Source organism: Lepisosteus platostomus, chromosome 1 (genome assembly GCF_059453375.1).
Source record: "Lepisosteus platostomus isolate fLepPlt1 chromosome 1, fLepPlt1.hap1, whole genome shotgun sequence".
In the NCBI taxonomy this organism is placed as follows: Eukaryota; Metazoa; Chordata; class Actinopteri; order Semionotiformes; family Lepisosteidae; genus Lepisosteus; species Lepisosteus platostomus.
Window position 1 is genome coordinate 48,196,136 of NC_142611.1, and position 16,068 is coordinate 48,212,203.

Below are 16,068 nucleotides of genomic sequence, written 5' to 3' on the forward strand. Positions count from 1 at the left end.
GCGATATTAATTTGTGCTTATTATCAGTCGATATTCTCAGTTATTTCGATCTACAGTTTCTGTACTTCAGAGGTTTAAACTCTTAGCTATTCCTGAGCATGACTTTTTTCTAAGTAGAAACATTAACTAGATTTTTCGACTGATTATCTCTTCAACAAGTGATATAAAACTGTCCGCAGAGGTCTTTGCTCTAGATAAATTATGAGTAAATATACATTCTGTAGTACTGTATGTGTTATTTTATGTTTCCCCTTTGTCTAGTCTTTTGAACCAAATATTCTGAACCCTAATATTAGTGACAGGGGTGGCTGATACTTTATATCTGAATTTTTATTTTTATTTAATACCTCAAGATCAAATTAGTACACCATTTACTACAACTTACAACTCTTATCAAGGTCAACTGTGACCTCAGTAAGAACATGACTCCACTGCCACCCACCTCCAACCCCTCCCACAGCACGATTGATCCAATTAGTAGACATCTTCATATTAATAACATGAGGATCAAATAACAACAGGGTAAGGAATGCAGATGTTCCTAATGAAGTACCAACATCTTTTTAGTTCTGGTGAAACCAGCCAACCACATCAGTTTCTGCAGCTGTGAAACTGATCCTAGAAGTCACATGAATACATTTTATTCAGAATGGGAGAAAAGTTGTATTTTTTAATTATCTACAGTTAATTTGCACACTTACCTATTAACTACTAGTCTCTTCCCCAGGACATACTATAATTTATTTCACTAATTTGGTGCCTTGTTCTGATGCATTTGCTATCGTATAGTTGTTATTGAAAGACTTTTCACAGTTTATCTCCTTAGGAATAATTGTCCACAGTGTTTTGTTTGCCTATGCATGGAAAGTTATCAGATGATGCAAAGATTGTGGAAATATAGCCTACATCTAACAATATGTAATCATAAATTGATATTTGTCACTTGTGTGGCTAATGGTCCACCACCTACAGTATCTAAGGGGGACTTTCACTGCCCATGGAGTGGCAGCATCTGACCTGGCCCTGACTGAACATGACTATGCCAACATTATTAACATGTAAAACCATTACAATTACAGATGCAGCCATTCAAAGTGCGCGGTACAGACACGTACCGGAGGTAATTGGCTACGGCGTTGTGCATCGTGACGCGCGATGACGCAAAATACCGCGGTGCGTGATTGGTTGACCGACAGGGGCACTCGTGGTCTGTTGGTCTGTCGTAGAAAGACTTACTGTAAACGTCTTTACTGTGCCCGTTGTAGATATTGAATTTTACCACTGAAGGGAAATCTTAGTAGCTGAGCATAAAAAGAAGAGGAGCATACTGCAACGCGTGTGAAGGCCATAAACGATATTAATTTTGGAACATAAACATACAGTATATGGCTGGTCTCGGTACTTTAAAGAAAACATACACACCAGTATTCCATTTCTCCCTAAACATTTTAAGCATCGAAGTCTTTAACTAACGCGATACCGGAGTCAACAAGCATACTTTTAGAATTTGATTAAAAGGGAATATAATATGGAATCGCGTATCTCAAGAAATTAATAACGATATAATTATATTCATGTTGCAAAAGAACTGCAACGGACATAAAAACTCCCTTGCTTTTAACAGAGCGTTCCATAATTTCTAACTACGAAAATGCCAGGTGAAAGGATTTGTAAACATATTTTGTTAAAGCAAGTCAGTTTTTTCCGCAACACATAAAATAGATTTTTCCAAGAAAGTTTAGCCTTTGTCACTAATGAAACCACTAAATAAAGACATAAATATGTCAATATTAATAGACATAAATATAGAAATCTTAAGATTTGTTTTATTTAATGTTGGTAGCAGGATGAACTGTCAGAGTGTATATTTTGTTGCAGAGTTGCTGCAAGATGTTAACAGTGAAAAAGGTATTTAGAAATGAGTTATTTCAAGATGAAAAAGAAAACATACACGAAACATGGTTTCATTATGACCAGAATCGGTCTTGAGATATTTTTAACTTGATTTACAGTATTTGAGAGGTATGTCTTAACACCGATACTACAGTGCTTAAGTACTGCTCACGTATATGTTTCTAGGTTTATATTATGCATTTCATACGGTCAAATTACTTTTGAGCAACTAATAAGAAGCGCGAAACGGTATGCGTTTTACTTTCGTTTTGTGCTGGGACCCGTGGATTGATTAGAGATATCAAGTACATACAAGTCATTTTTTAAATGTTGTAGTTCGTCTTGAAAAAATGTTACGAGTACATCATCTATCAACAATTACACAGGTTCTGTTTCCATATTGCGGATTTTGGTTACGTAATATTATTTTCTAGATTTCACGTTGTGAATATATGATTTGGGCAAACAGAGCCGCAAAGAAGTACATTATTGGTTGTTGTTTTTTTTTTTTTGCAGTTTTATCTAGAACAAGCGATGCTTAAACCTTTGTCTGATTCTTGTGAAACTATCCACACGACAGTTACAGTACCTAGGAGTTGACTTCAGTGATGTCACTGATGGGATGTTTCTAAAAATCCATCCTCTGTAAAACGTCTTCTCTAGTTGTCCTGCATATGTATTCGCTAATGAAGCTGTGTGTTCTGAGCCTGGATCTCTACATTTCTGTATGAACCAGCTTAGAGGGCTAAAGACAGCTTGTGTTTAAATTGAGTGTAAGGCAATTTATGCTTCTAAAGTCATGGTCAGCATTTATCTTTGTACTGTGCTGTAAACTTGTTCTGTGCCAAGTCACATTATTTTATAGCGTTTTTATAGCGTTATCAAATACGGTGTTACTGTAGTTTACTGAGTCCCATGTCACATGGTCTGTGATTGAAACCTGTAAAACCGGTTTAATTCGTCACAGCCAGCACTCTTCAGGTGTGAGGGTCTTCTGCTCAGAATGAAACGCTAAAATGTTTGTGTATATTCTAATGGTAGTGGGGGCAGGGTGTGTGGGAACAGGTTTGGTTGAAATTGCATTGGAGATCCATGTTCTTCACACCTGAAACATTTTCTCTGAAAGCATTTTCTTCGCAGTTTAACCGATCTTGTTACAGCATGTTACAGTTTACTATTATTAACCATATTAATTTTAAGTGCTTAATGTAAAATCTTGTAAAAATATTGTAGCGTTTGCAGGTTCTTTTTCAGAACTAAAGAACAGTGGAGACGCGATTAACCAAGCACTGACTTTATTTAACAACCACACCAAAACCAAACACAGGATCTACACACACATGAGGAGACTGACGAACACGTACACACGTTTAGGGTGGTAATTACCTAACAACACACTCTACTTTTACAGGACTACACAGGGCACTAGAATTACTAGGACATTATTTACACAGGTAGGGTCAGCCGCTGGTCATCGTGCTGACCCTCAGACTCTTCCCGGCTACCACTCCCAGCATGCCCAGCGGTACTACGAGCGCCTAGGGGCGCTTCCTCCTCACCACCAGGTGAGGGCGTTACACTGCCCCCACCTGAAGCGTCTGGCGTCTCGCCGACGTCGAACACCCCCCTCAGGCTGTACTCGTATTCGGCCAACTGCTGCGGAACCCTGCGTGAGCGGCCGCTGCGCCGCGGTGACGGCTGGCGATCCACGGACGCCCCACTATCGGCCGGCTCCGGCCCCGGCTGCTCCTCTGGAGCCTCCCCACACGGCTCCTCCTCCCGGGCCCGGTAGGGGGCCAGGCGGTCTCGGTGCAGGACCACCACTCTCCCCCATGTTCGCAACCGGACACGGTAGCAGACCTCGCCCACCACCCCGAGTACCTCAGCGGGCCCCTCCCACGACGGCGCCAGCTTAGGGCTGAGGCCTTTGCGGCGCCGCGGGTTGTACACCCAAACCGAGTCCCCGGGCTGGAAGGCAGGCCCCCTGCAGCGCAGGTCGTAGTACCGCTTCTGCCGGACCCCCGCCTGTGTCAGGTGGGTCCGTGCAAAGCTGTGCACCCGCTGCATCCGCTGCCGCAGGTCCCACTCGAAGTCCGGTCCAGCCGGCGGTGCCGACCTGTCTCCGGGCGGCGGGCCGAAGACCAGGTCCACCGGTGTTCGCATTTCCCGGCCCAGCATGAGCGAGGCCGGGGTGCACCTGGTGGATTCCTGGACCGCGGTCCGAAACGCCCAGAGCGCAAGGGGGAGGTGGCGGTCCCAGTCCCGTTGGTGCCGGGACACCAGGGTGGCCAGCTGGGTGGCGAGCGTCCGATTAAACCGCTCTACCAACCCGTCGCTCTGGGGATGCAGCGGGGTGGTCCGCGTCTTAGTAATCCCCAGGCGCTGGCACACTCTGGCGAAGACCTGGGACTCGAAGTTACGCCCCTGGTCACTGTGTAACTCCTCCGGCACCCCCAGCCTGGCAAACATCCCCTCCAGCAATTTATCGGCCACCGTGGGGGCACTCTGGTCCGGGAGGGCGTAGGCCTCCGGCCACTTCGTAAAGTAATCCATGGCCACCAAGACGTAGCGGTTCCCGGCCTCGGTGCGCGGAAACGGGCCCAAAACGTCCACTCCCACCCGCTCCATAGGAGCCCCCACCTGGTGTTGTTGGAGGGGGGCCCGAGAGCGCTCGGGGGGACCCTTCTGCGCCACGCACACCGCACACGTTCGGCAGTACCGCTCCACGTCCCGGTGGCAAAGACCCCAATAAAAATGGCCTCGGAGACGCTGCAGGGTTTTCTTACCGCCGAAGTGCCCCACACCCGGCTGGCCGTGCACCGCTCAGAGCACCGCCCCGCGGAGCGACCGAGGCACCACCAGCTGCCACCGTACCTCGCCACTGGAGGGTACCCGCCACCCCCGGCGCAGCACCCCGTCCTTTACCTCCAAGGCCTCCCACAGGGCGCAGAGGGCCTTGACGGACTTCGGGTGCGGGGCGAGCTCCCCTCGCGTAGGCCGCACTCCTGCTGCCCTCCAGCGGAGCACCGGCCCCACGTCAGGATCAGCGTCAGGATCAGCTGCCTGACGCTGCGCCAGGTCCGGCAGGCCCACCCCCAGCGGCCCCTCTGCCCTCTTACCTGGGTCCGTAGCCACCCCTCGCGGTCCAACAACATGTCCCAGGAAGGTCACCTCCCGCCGCAGGAGCTCGCACTTGCGGGGGTTGAGCCTCAGGCCAGCAAGGCGGATGCAGGCCAGCACCGCCTGGAGGTTCGTCAAGGCCTGGTCGAAACTCCGTGCATGAACCAGCAGATCGTCCAGATACAACACACACTGGTTCCGCGGGACCGATGCCAGCACCCTCTCCATCAGCCTCTCGAACGTCGCCGGGGCATTGCACAGGCCAAAAGGCATGACAGTAAACTGCCAGAGGCCCTGGCCGATGGAAAAGGCCGTCTTCGGGCGAGCATCGGGAGCAAGCGGTACCTGCCAGTAGCCGCAGCGGAGGTCCAGGGAGCTGAACCAGGTGGACCCGGTGATGTAGTCCAGGGCGTCATCTATCCTCGGCAGGGGGTAGGAATCTTTCCGGTTGACCTCGTTCAGCTTGCGGTAGTTGACGCAGAACCTCCACGAGCCGTCTTTTTTTTTTACCAGTACAGCTGGCGCCGACCACGGGCTCGCGGAGGGCTCAATCACCCCCGCTGCGGCCATCTCCCGGATCTTTTCCTCGGGGGCGGGATGCGGATGGGCCGAGCGTCGCCGGTGTTGATCTCGTGTTGGACCAGGGCAGTGCGGGTGCAGTCCTCATCTCTCGCCGCAAAGAGGTCTTCGTTCTGGGCGAGTAGCTCCTGGAGCCGCTGCCGCTGGTCCTGATCGAGGCCCTCGCAGCTCCGCTGGACGAGGTCCTCAACGGCGCGCCTCGCTTCCACGCAACGCTCGGCCCCCGCCGCCGCTGCCTTGTCTGGCCCCCCGGCCGACTCAGGGGCAGGATCCGGCACGCTCGCTCCCCGGCTCGCAGGCCTGGTCTGCCCCGGCGACTGACGCCGCCGCCGCCGCCGCCGCTGCCTCTTGTTCCCCCGGCTCCGGCAAGCCCTCGTCCCTCGGCCTTCGCCGGGCCTGCCCTCCACCAGGTGAAGTCGCTCCCCCTGCCACACCAACTCCTGCCGGTCCAAGTCCAACCTGGCCCCCACTCGCTGCAGTAGGTCCAGCCCCAGAATGCAGTCCTCCTGGATGGGTGCAAGGTAGCAGGGGTGGCGCACCGTCGCTGCACCCAGACGGAAGGCAAGCACCCGTTTCCCCCGGACTGCAGCGAGCTGTCCCGTCACGGTCCTCAGCCGCAGGCTGGAGGCCTCCCATCCTGGGGGGTTGGTGCCCTCGGTGTCGGGGAGGACGCCCGGCCGAAGTAGGGTTACTGATGAACCGGTGTCGAGTAGGGCCAGGCAGGGTTGGTCCTCAATCCGGCAGTGGAGGTACAGGCCCCGGCTACAGCCGACTCGCCCCACGGTGGCGTGAGGGGCGCCGGTTTTTACAGCGCTCTCCGGAGCGGGGGTTGAGGTGTTCAAGGGCGGCCTTCCCCGCGCTGAGCCGCCCCGTTCCCATTTCCCGACGCCGATCGGGGAGAGCGAGGTTCGGGTGCCCGGCAGAACCGGGCTCGGTGTCCTCTCTTCCCGCAGCGGTCGCAAATCAGCGTGCGGGGCTGTTCCGCGGCGGTCGCTGCACGGGCTGGCTCCTCTTCCCCCTCGCTGGATTCCTCCGTCGCCGCCTCGGTCAGCCGGCAGGGCGCACTGCGTCTGCTGGCGCTGCCAGTCACCCCGAACACTACCTCAGCCCGTGTAGCAAGGGCCAAGGCCTGCTCCAGCGATGTTGGCGCGGCCAGCTGCACGTGGTGCCGCAGCTCCTCGGGCGAGAGGGCCTTGAGAAAGGCCTGGAGAGCCATCTCCCGCTGCGCCTCCCGGGGGAAAGTTGGGTATCCTCGGCGGGTGAGGAACATGACATCCGCGGCGACCGGGCCCAGTCGCTCTCCTGGTCGGCGCCGCCGCAGGGCCAGCCTCTCCCGCATCAAGTCCGGCGCCTCCTCTACACCGAAGCGCAGCTGGAGGGCTGCTGCCAGTGCCGTGTAGTCGCCTCTGTCCTCCTCCGGGACGTCCAGGAGCACCTGGCAGGCCGCTCCTTCCAGCGCCGCCGCCAGGTGGCCGGCCATCTCCGCCCGGCTCCAGCCATTCGTCCGGGCCGCGAGCTGGAACTGTGCCTCATAGGTCTCCCAAGGCGCCTCACCATCGTAGCGACCTGGTCGCACCCGCACCGATGGGTGTGGGAATTGCTGATCGGCTCCAGCAGGGAGGGCATCCTCTCTCCGGGGCGGCCGCCCCAATTCTACTGGCGGGACCACTACTGGGTGGCCCTGGTAAGGGCTGTGGCCACCTGTCGCACCCAGGAGTTGCTCAGGCTCCCTATGTGCGCCGCCGATGGGTTCTGCGTCTTTCAGCGTCAGCCGGCGCTTTACGGAATCGGGTAGTGTCTGCCATGAGTTGTTCATTCTGCCCGCTTCTGACACCAATGTAGCGTTTGCAGGTTCTTTTTCAGAACTAAAGAACAGTGGAGACGCGATTAACCAAGCACTGACTTTATTTAACAACCACACCAAAACCAAACACAGGATCTACACACACATGAGGAGACTGACGAACACGTACACACGTTTAGGGTGGTAATTACCTAACAACACACTCTACTTTTACAGGACTACACAGGGCACTAGAATTACTAGGACATTATTTACACAGGTAGGGTCAGCCGCTGGTCATCGTGCTGACCCTCAGACTCTTCCCGGCTACCACTCCCAGCATGCCCAGCGGTACTACGAGCGCCTAGGGGCGCTTCCTCCTCACCACCAGGCGAGGGCGTTACAATATATTTTCATTGTTCAAATATACATTAAGTCTGACTATCATATAATAAGTTAAATACAAAACTAAAGAAAAAATAGGGTTAAAAATAATTCAAAATATTTTGCTATCAATGTTAACTGTTTATGAATAATAAAATGTATTAACTAAGGAGTAGGATGGCACAGTTGTTAGTATGTTTTTTGTTTTGTTTCTTTTTCATAAATACAACAGTAGTACCTGATGTCTCAGTGGCTTTCAAAATTAAATTATGCATGCAAACCTGTGAACTAGAAAGATAACTAAGATATCCATCCATTATATTCCATAATATCCATGAAATATATGGCGCTGAAATATGTGTGACGCAGTGGTGGCCTGACACGGTGAGGTGCCCTGGCAGCTGTATGATGCAGTGGTGGCCTGGCACGGTGAGGTGCGCTAGCAGCTATGTGACGCAGTGGTGGCCTGGCACGGTGAGGTGCGCTGGCAGCTGTGTGATGCAGTGGTGGTCGGGTATGTAGAGGTGCACTGGCAGCTGTGTGTTGTGACGCAGTGGTGGCCTGGCACGGTGAGGTGCGCTGGCAGCTGTGTGATGCAGTGGTGGCCTGGCACGGTGAGGTGCGCTGACAGCTGTGTGGTGTGGCGCAGTTGTGGCCTGGCACGGTGAAGTGCGCTGGCAGCTGTGTGATGCAGTGGTGGCCGGCACGGTGAGGTGCGCTGGCAGGTGGGTGATGCAGTGGTGGCCTGGCACCGTGAGGTGCGCTGGCAGCTGTGTGGTGTGACGCTGTGGTGGCCTGGCACGGTGAGGTGCGCTGGCAGCTGTGTGGTGTGACGCAGTGGTGGCCTGGCACGGTGAAGTGCGTTGGCAGCTGTGTGGTGTGTCGCAGTGGTGGCCTGGCACGGTTACATGCGCTGGCAGCTGTGTGGTGTGACGCAGTGATGGCCTGGCACGGTGAAGTGCGTTGGCAGCTGTGTGGTGTGTCGCAGTGGTGGCCTGGCAAGGTTACATGCGCTGGCAGCTGTGTGGTGTGACGCAGTGATGGCCTGGCATGGTGAGGTGCGCTGGCAGCTATGTGGTGTTACGCAGTGGTGGCCTGACACGGTGAGGTGCCCTGGCAGCTGTATGATGCAGTGGTGGCCTGGCACGGTGAGGTGCGCTGGCAGGTGGGTGATGCAGTGGTGGCCTGGCACCGTGAGGTGCGCTGGCAGCTGTGTGGTGTGACGCAGTGGTGGCCTGGCACGGTGAGGTGCGCTGGCAGCTGTGTGATGCAGTGGTGGCCTGGTACGGTGAGTGGGTTTCTAACACCGTGTATAGTTCCATCCGCACAGTGCCTTTACTTCCATTTCTAATCTCTTTATCCAGTACAGAGGATTTGGAGCCTATCCCAGTAAGCAACGGACACAAGGCAGAATACACCCTAGACATAGCGCCAGTCCATCACAGGACAGACAGACACAAACACACACACACCAGGGCCAGTTTTCCCATAAACCAATTAACTTACCAGTATGTTTTGGAGTGCGAGAGGGAGTCATATCACACATATGGAGAAAAACCATGTAACCCAGAGAGAACATGTAAACCCCACACACACAGGATGGCAGGAATTGAACCTAGGACCCCAGTGCTGCAAGATAGCAATGCTAACCACTTTGCCACCATTATAAATGGATGGATATCTTAGTTATCTTTCTAGTTCACAGGTTTGCATGCATAATTTAATTTTGAAAGCCACTGAGACATCAGGTACTACTGTTGTATTTATGAAAAAGAAACAAAACAAAAAACATACTAACAACTGTGCCATCCTACTCCTTAGTTAATACATTTTATTATTCATAAACAGTTAACATTGTTAGCAAAATATTTTGAATTATATTTAACCCTATTTTTCTTTAGTTTTGTATTTAACTTATTATATGATAGTCAGACTTAATGTATATTTGAACAATGAAAATATATTTTTACAAGATTTTACATTAAGCACTTAAAATTAATATGGTTAATAATAGTAAACTGTAACATGCTGTAACAAGATCGGTTAAACTGCGAAGAAAATGCTTTCAGAGAAAATGTTTCAGGTGTGAAGAACATAGATCTCCAATGCAATTTCAACCAAACCTGTTCCCACACACCCTGCCCCCACTACCATTAGAATATACACAAAGCACTCAAATCTTTCGAGCTAATGATCAGGTGACCCGAGAGAGAGCGAGAGAAACACCAAGGGGTGCGGAACCAGGGAACTTATTACATGGAAAACGGGCGATCTCCCCAGACTGTCCGCCCGTTTCACTGTTACCTGGATACCTCTTTATTTAGAACTCACTAACACTGGTTTTTAGTTTAGAAGGATTCAAGTAGGGTTTTAGATAAAAGGCAGCGACCTTAATCAAGCCCAAATCATAATTGAACCCATTCAGAGCCTACATTACATTTTAGCATTTCATTCTGAGCAGAAGACCCTCATACCTGAAGAGTGCTGGCTGTGACGAATTAAACCGGTTTTACAGGTTTCAATCACAGACCATGTGACATGGGAGTCAGGAAACTAACACACAGCGCCACCGGATTTGATAACGCTAAAAAAACGCTATAAAATAATGTGACTTGGCAGAGAACAAGTTTACAGCACAGTACAATAATAAATGCTGACCATGACTTTAGAAGCATAAATTGCCTTACACTCAATTTAAACACAAGCTGTCTTTAGCCCTCTAAGCTGGTTCATACAGAAATGTAGAGATCCAGGCTCAGAACACACAGCTTCATTAGCGAATACATATGCAGGACAACTAGAGAAGACGTTTTACAGAGGATGGATTTTTAGAAACATCCCATCAGTGACATCACTGAAGTCAACTCCTAGGTACTGTAACTGTCGTGTGGATAGTTTCACAAGAATCAGACAAAGGTTTAAGCATCGCTTGTTCTAGATAAAACTGCAAAAAAAAAAAACAACAACCAATAATGTACTTCTTTGCGGCTCTGTTTGCCCAAATCATATATTCACAACGTGAAATCTAGAAAATAATATTACGTAACCAAAATCCGCAATATGGAAACAGAACCTGTGTAATTGTTGATAGATGATGTACTCGTAACATTTTTTCAAGACGAACTACAACATTTAAAAAATGACTTGTATGTACTTGATATCTCTAATCAATCCACGGGTCCAAGCACAAAACGAAAGTAAAACGCATACCGTTTCGCGCTTCTTATTAGTTGCTCAAAAGTAATTTGACCGTATGAAATGCATAATATAAACCTAGAAACATATACGTGAGCAGTACTTAAGCACTGTAGTATCGGTGTTAAGACATACCTCTCAAATACTGTAAATCAAGTTAAAAATATCTCAAGACCGATTCTGGTCATAATGAAACCATGTTTCGTGTATGTTTTCTTTTTCATCTTGAAATAACTCATTTCTAAATACCTTTTTCACTGTTAACATCTTGCAGCAACTCTGCAACAAAATATACACTCTGACAGTTCATCCTGCTACCAACATTAAATAAAACAAATCTTAAGATTTCTATATTTATGTCTTTATTTAGTGGTTTCATTAGTGACAAAGGCTAAACTTTCTTGGAAAAATCTATTTTATGTGTTGCGGAAAAAACTGACTTGCTTTAACAAAATATGTTTACAAATCCTTTCACCTGGCATTTTCGTAGTTAGAAATTATGGAACGCTCTGTTAAAAGCAAGGGAGTTTTTATGTCCGTTGCAGTTCTTTTGCAACATGAATATAATTATATCGTTATTAATTTCTTGAGATACGCGATTCCATATTATATTCCCTTTTAATCAAATTCTAAAAGTATGCTTGTTGACTCCGGTATCGCGTTAGTTAAAGACTTCGATGCTTAAAATGTTTAGGGAGAAATGGAATACTGGTGTGTATGTTTTCTTTAAAGTACCGAGACCAGCCATATACTGTATGTTTATGTTCCAAAATTAATATCGTTTATGGCCTTCACACGCGTTGCAGTATGCTCCTCTTCTTTTTATGCTCAGCTACTAAGATTTCCCTTCAGTGGTAAAATTAGATATGAATATTCAATACTTAAACGGGCACAGTTAAGACATTAAATATACATATACATACTGTATACAGTACAGGTTGCATACGGTAATATGTTTATGTTACACGATTAAAAAATAAATAAAAAAAAATGAGAAGTCCAGCACCAGCTGGATTCGAACACACAACCTGCCAGTTGGTAGTCACGCACCTAGACCAGTAGGCTACAAGACAGCTCGCATAAACAGGCAGGCGAAACAGCCCTACACAGCCCTGTCGCAGCACACGAATTCTTTAGATACGCGATTCCATATTATATTAGCAGAAAAGCTTAAAACTACCACTTTTTCACACGCTATTTCACATGCTTGTTAAATACTTCGATGCTTAAAATCGTTAGGGAGAAATGGAATACCGGTGTGTATTTTTCCTTTAAAGTGCCGATTCCTGGAATCTGACTGGCTGACACCCCTCTGAAGTGGTTCCATAAAATCTGGTATACGGAAAAGAAAGCGTTGATAAATACAAGTGTCTTTTAATACACTCTTTGCTGTGCTCTTGAGGATCGTTGTGATATTTTAAGCTCTAGTTGAATGATAGGTGTCGCATTTTAAATCATTTTCGTAGTTAGAAATTATGAAACGCCCTGTTAAAAGCAAGGAAGTTTTTATGCCCGTTGAAGTAAAACAAAATGCCTGACAAAGTATGGCTTGGACAGATTCCAAGTGCTTGTACAAATGTGCTAAAAAAATTATACTTTGAGTATACAGCTTGTCCAAAGTCATCCATTATTAATACTATTAGTAATATCTTCAGTAAAGGCTTTGATGCATAAATATTTCTGATAAAGGTAGGTTGTGTACTTTTGTCCAACTGAGCAATCTTGCTTTCATAAAATATACCAACATTTTAATGACTGATGATTAACATGCTGTAATACACAGTTCAAAATTAAAGGCTCAAATGCTGTACATGAGAGGTTAAGCTCCCCCTGGCGGTTTTACAAGGCGACGCCGGATAGTTAGTCACGTGACACACGTGAACTGCGTGATACCGCGACACGCCCACCGGGGTATGCCGCGAAATACCTCACCCATTTTGAATGGCTGCATCTGTATGTGCACCACGATACTTATTTCACCTGCAATTCTTCTAATAATACAGTAATATATCACACTCCAATGACAGCACAAACTATATAAAAAAATGTATTGTTATTTATATGCTGGGTATTATTAATGGAAATAGGAGTAGAGTAAACTGACAGACAGCTTGAGCCAATGATTCTAAACCCAAGATAAACAACAGTGGTAAAAATGGGCTTCACATACAGTTTGTTCTAGAAATAGCAAACTGGAAAGGACAAAAGAATGGTTGAAGAATGCTAAATATCATGTTTCACCATATGGATAAAACAGAAGATTAAGGTCATCCTTAAATCCTCAATGAGCACCCCCCAGCTCTGGCAAATGATGCCAAATGAGACCAAATGGAAACAGATAGAGCCTGCTTGAATCAATGTCTGTAGACAAGTGTTTTACTGTGGCAATGTGCAAAATTAGACATGATCTGATCTTGATGTACTAATTTGGTAATAATTTTCCAGCCTGGATGATAGCAATTTAGATAGTCTTATAGACTTATCAGTTAGTACAAATGGCATGTACAACAAAGTTAGATTAGGAGGTAAAGATATAGTCAGATACAAAGGTAGTCACTTTCATGATTTATGCATAGCTGAAAAGAGTAGGTTCTCAGACCAAGGGGTTAAACACAAGCCATATGTCTACCATGGCCAAATCAGACACACAATTTTTCAGTACTGCAGATGCCAGAGTATTGCCATTCATCTCCCTCAAATTCTATCTGGCAAGTGTGTGATTCATGACAGTATTTATATCTGTTCCCAGAATCACATTAAACTCGGCAAGTTCCAGCAGGGATTTGGCCTTGACAGTAAAAAACTGAACAACGTAGAGGCATAAAAAAAAGCAATTTCTTCATATAAGATACTAGTTTTCAAATATGTCAGTGCTTCTAGTTCATAACCTACTGATCTCAATATAGAAATATGAAAATTCCTTTGTAATACAATTAAAGCTTTGTTTAGGTCTTTGCAGAAGTGAGGGCCACTACAGAGTAACTTATTTGCAAACACAGATGTTCCAGGTCAAAATAGCAACATTTATCATGTGTATTAGACACCAAAACCAATGTCAAAGATAAATAATGTCTTCATTCAATAAAGTAGGCAAAAATTGAGATACAATATTAGAGATCCTTAACTTTGTTCCATAATAAGGCACCACCACTCTATTCCAAATTAGAGAAGAATAGGAACCCCCAATAAAAGAAACCAAAAAGAGAGGGAACCCCAGTTGGGAACCTTTTGGATTAATTAAAATAAATGTACAGTATATCTATGGATACCATATGTCCTGTTATGCTGGACAGTCCTGCCAAGTGTACTTAAAAAATAATTTACTGCAGTATTTGGAAAGTAAAGAAAACTGAGATCTCTGCCCAGAAAATCAAAATACATGAAAGGGAAAACCACTCACTGGAAAGGTAAAAACACTAAGAATGAAACCTTCTCCCATAAAGCAAAAAAGGCTGTGAGCCCACCCAGTAAAGTAAAAATGCATAAAGGGTTTTCAGTTATTTTTCATAGCAAAAAAGCATGTATCAGATGGACAGTCATGGGATCATAATCCAGGTAATAAACCATCGTGCAGATCCCTCAGGAGAGCAAACATGGCTCCTGGATGAGTGGACGCCATAGATCCTGTGTGCTGGTTAACAAACCTGTTTGTTAACTGGTTAACAAACAGGGATTGCTTTCTTGAAGAATCAAGATGGATTATCCCATTCAAGTCCCCCTAGGACCAAATCCACAAATATTGTAGAATATGATTAGTGTTCCAGTTTTCCTTTTTTTCACACATTCCAGTTTCACTGAGTGACTATTCATTACATTTTTCTGCTACCCGTGTCCACAATTTATTTTCAGATTATTATCAGCTGTCTAGCAATTGATATTTAAGAGATTTAAGTACATATCTATTGCAGTAATCTGTTGTCTCCGAGCTGCCATCTTAGTTTAAACATGAGATCAGCCAGGGTTTTATGCATTACTTTCTGCCTTTATTCTGAGTGCAAAATTAGACAAAGTCAATATTAAAATGGAAGCCGAATTCACTTAAAGGTTTTAAAACCTCAAATTAAAAGGAATCAAAGCTGAAATACAATGCACTATTGTTTTAAAATAAAACTTCAATTTAAATACCTTTGTAAAAGTATAAACTAACAGGTTAATGATTCCACTGTATCCACCCTTCAATTTTTTAGTCACTTTATCCAAGGCTCTGGGGGACCAAGAGACTATCCTGGCAAGCAACAGGCACAAGAAGGAATGATTGCAGCATATGTTCATAAAAAATAAACCATTACACATCTCCTATTATGTAAAGTTAATAAGCAAACTTCAAATGTAATGTACTGTAAGTGGCACAACCACACAAGTAAAATGTTTTTCAGCTTTCATTGTATGTTTACCATGCATACAAACTTTCCACACAGCAGACACAGTTTATATTAAGATATGTTTTGACTGTATCTACAATCTCTTGTAGTATTTTTTGTGTGTGGCTGGATTTAATTCATTTTGTAGCTAAAATTTGTTTAGGCCTGTTGGTATAAAACAGATATGCCTTTTGTATGGACTTTAATGTGTGTTAATAATACTGCATAAATGCTGTTTTCACAATATTCTTCACCTTCTGAACAGATGTACAGTACAACTATTGATACTGTATACTGTAGTTGATCACACCATCATCCAGTACTGCATGGAAATTTAAGGGATTGCTGGTACTTCCCTTTGTAGTTTGGCTCCTATTTAGCTGCAATCCACGTAATAAATTATAACAGTTTAAAATTTATGGTTTTCTATTCACACATATTCGTATTTAGTATTTAGTTTCTCAGATTATTAGACCTGTGTTATCAATTAAAGCCTATGTTAGGAACATCAAAATGGTATCCCTTCTATATGAATACAGATCCTGGCATTCAGAACGCTTGAAGCATGATGTGCCAGATTGCAAATAGCATACTCAATTGTACCGTTTTAACACAGAACTCCTTATTTTATCAAATAATCTGATACAGGACTGCACTACTTTGTAAAGCTGCCAAGTGGTGCATTGAGTGCTTAAGGTGGTGTGTGGAAGAATTCTGGGCTGTCATGCTAAACACTTGGGCTAGAATACTGGC

General features: G+C 46.1%; 1 pseudogene; it reads right to left on the minus strand.

Annotated features, from left to right (window-relative positions):
* Positions 1-6,295: 6,295 nt before the first annotated feature.
* LOC148678015 (uncharacterized) lies at positions 6,296-14,573 on the minus strand (annotated as a pseudogene).
* Between the last annotated feature and the right edge of the window lie 1,495 nt (positions 14,574-16,068).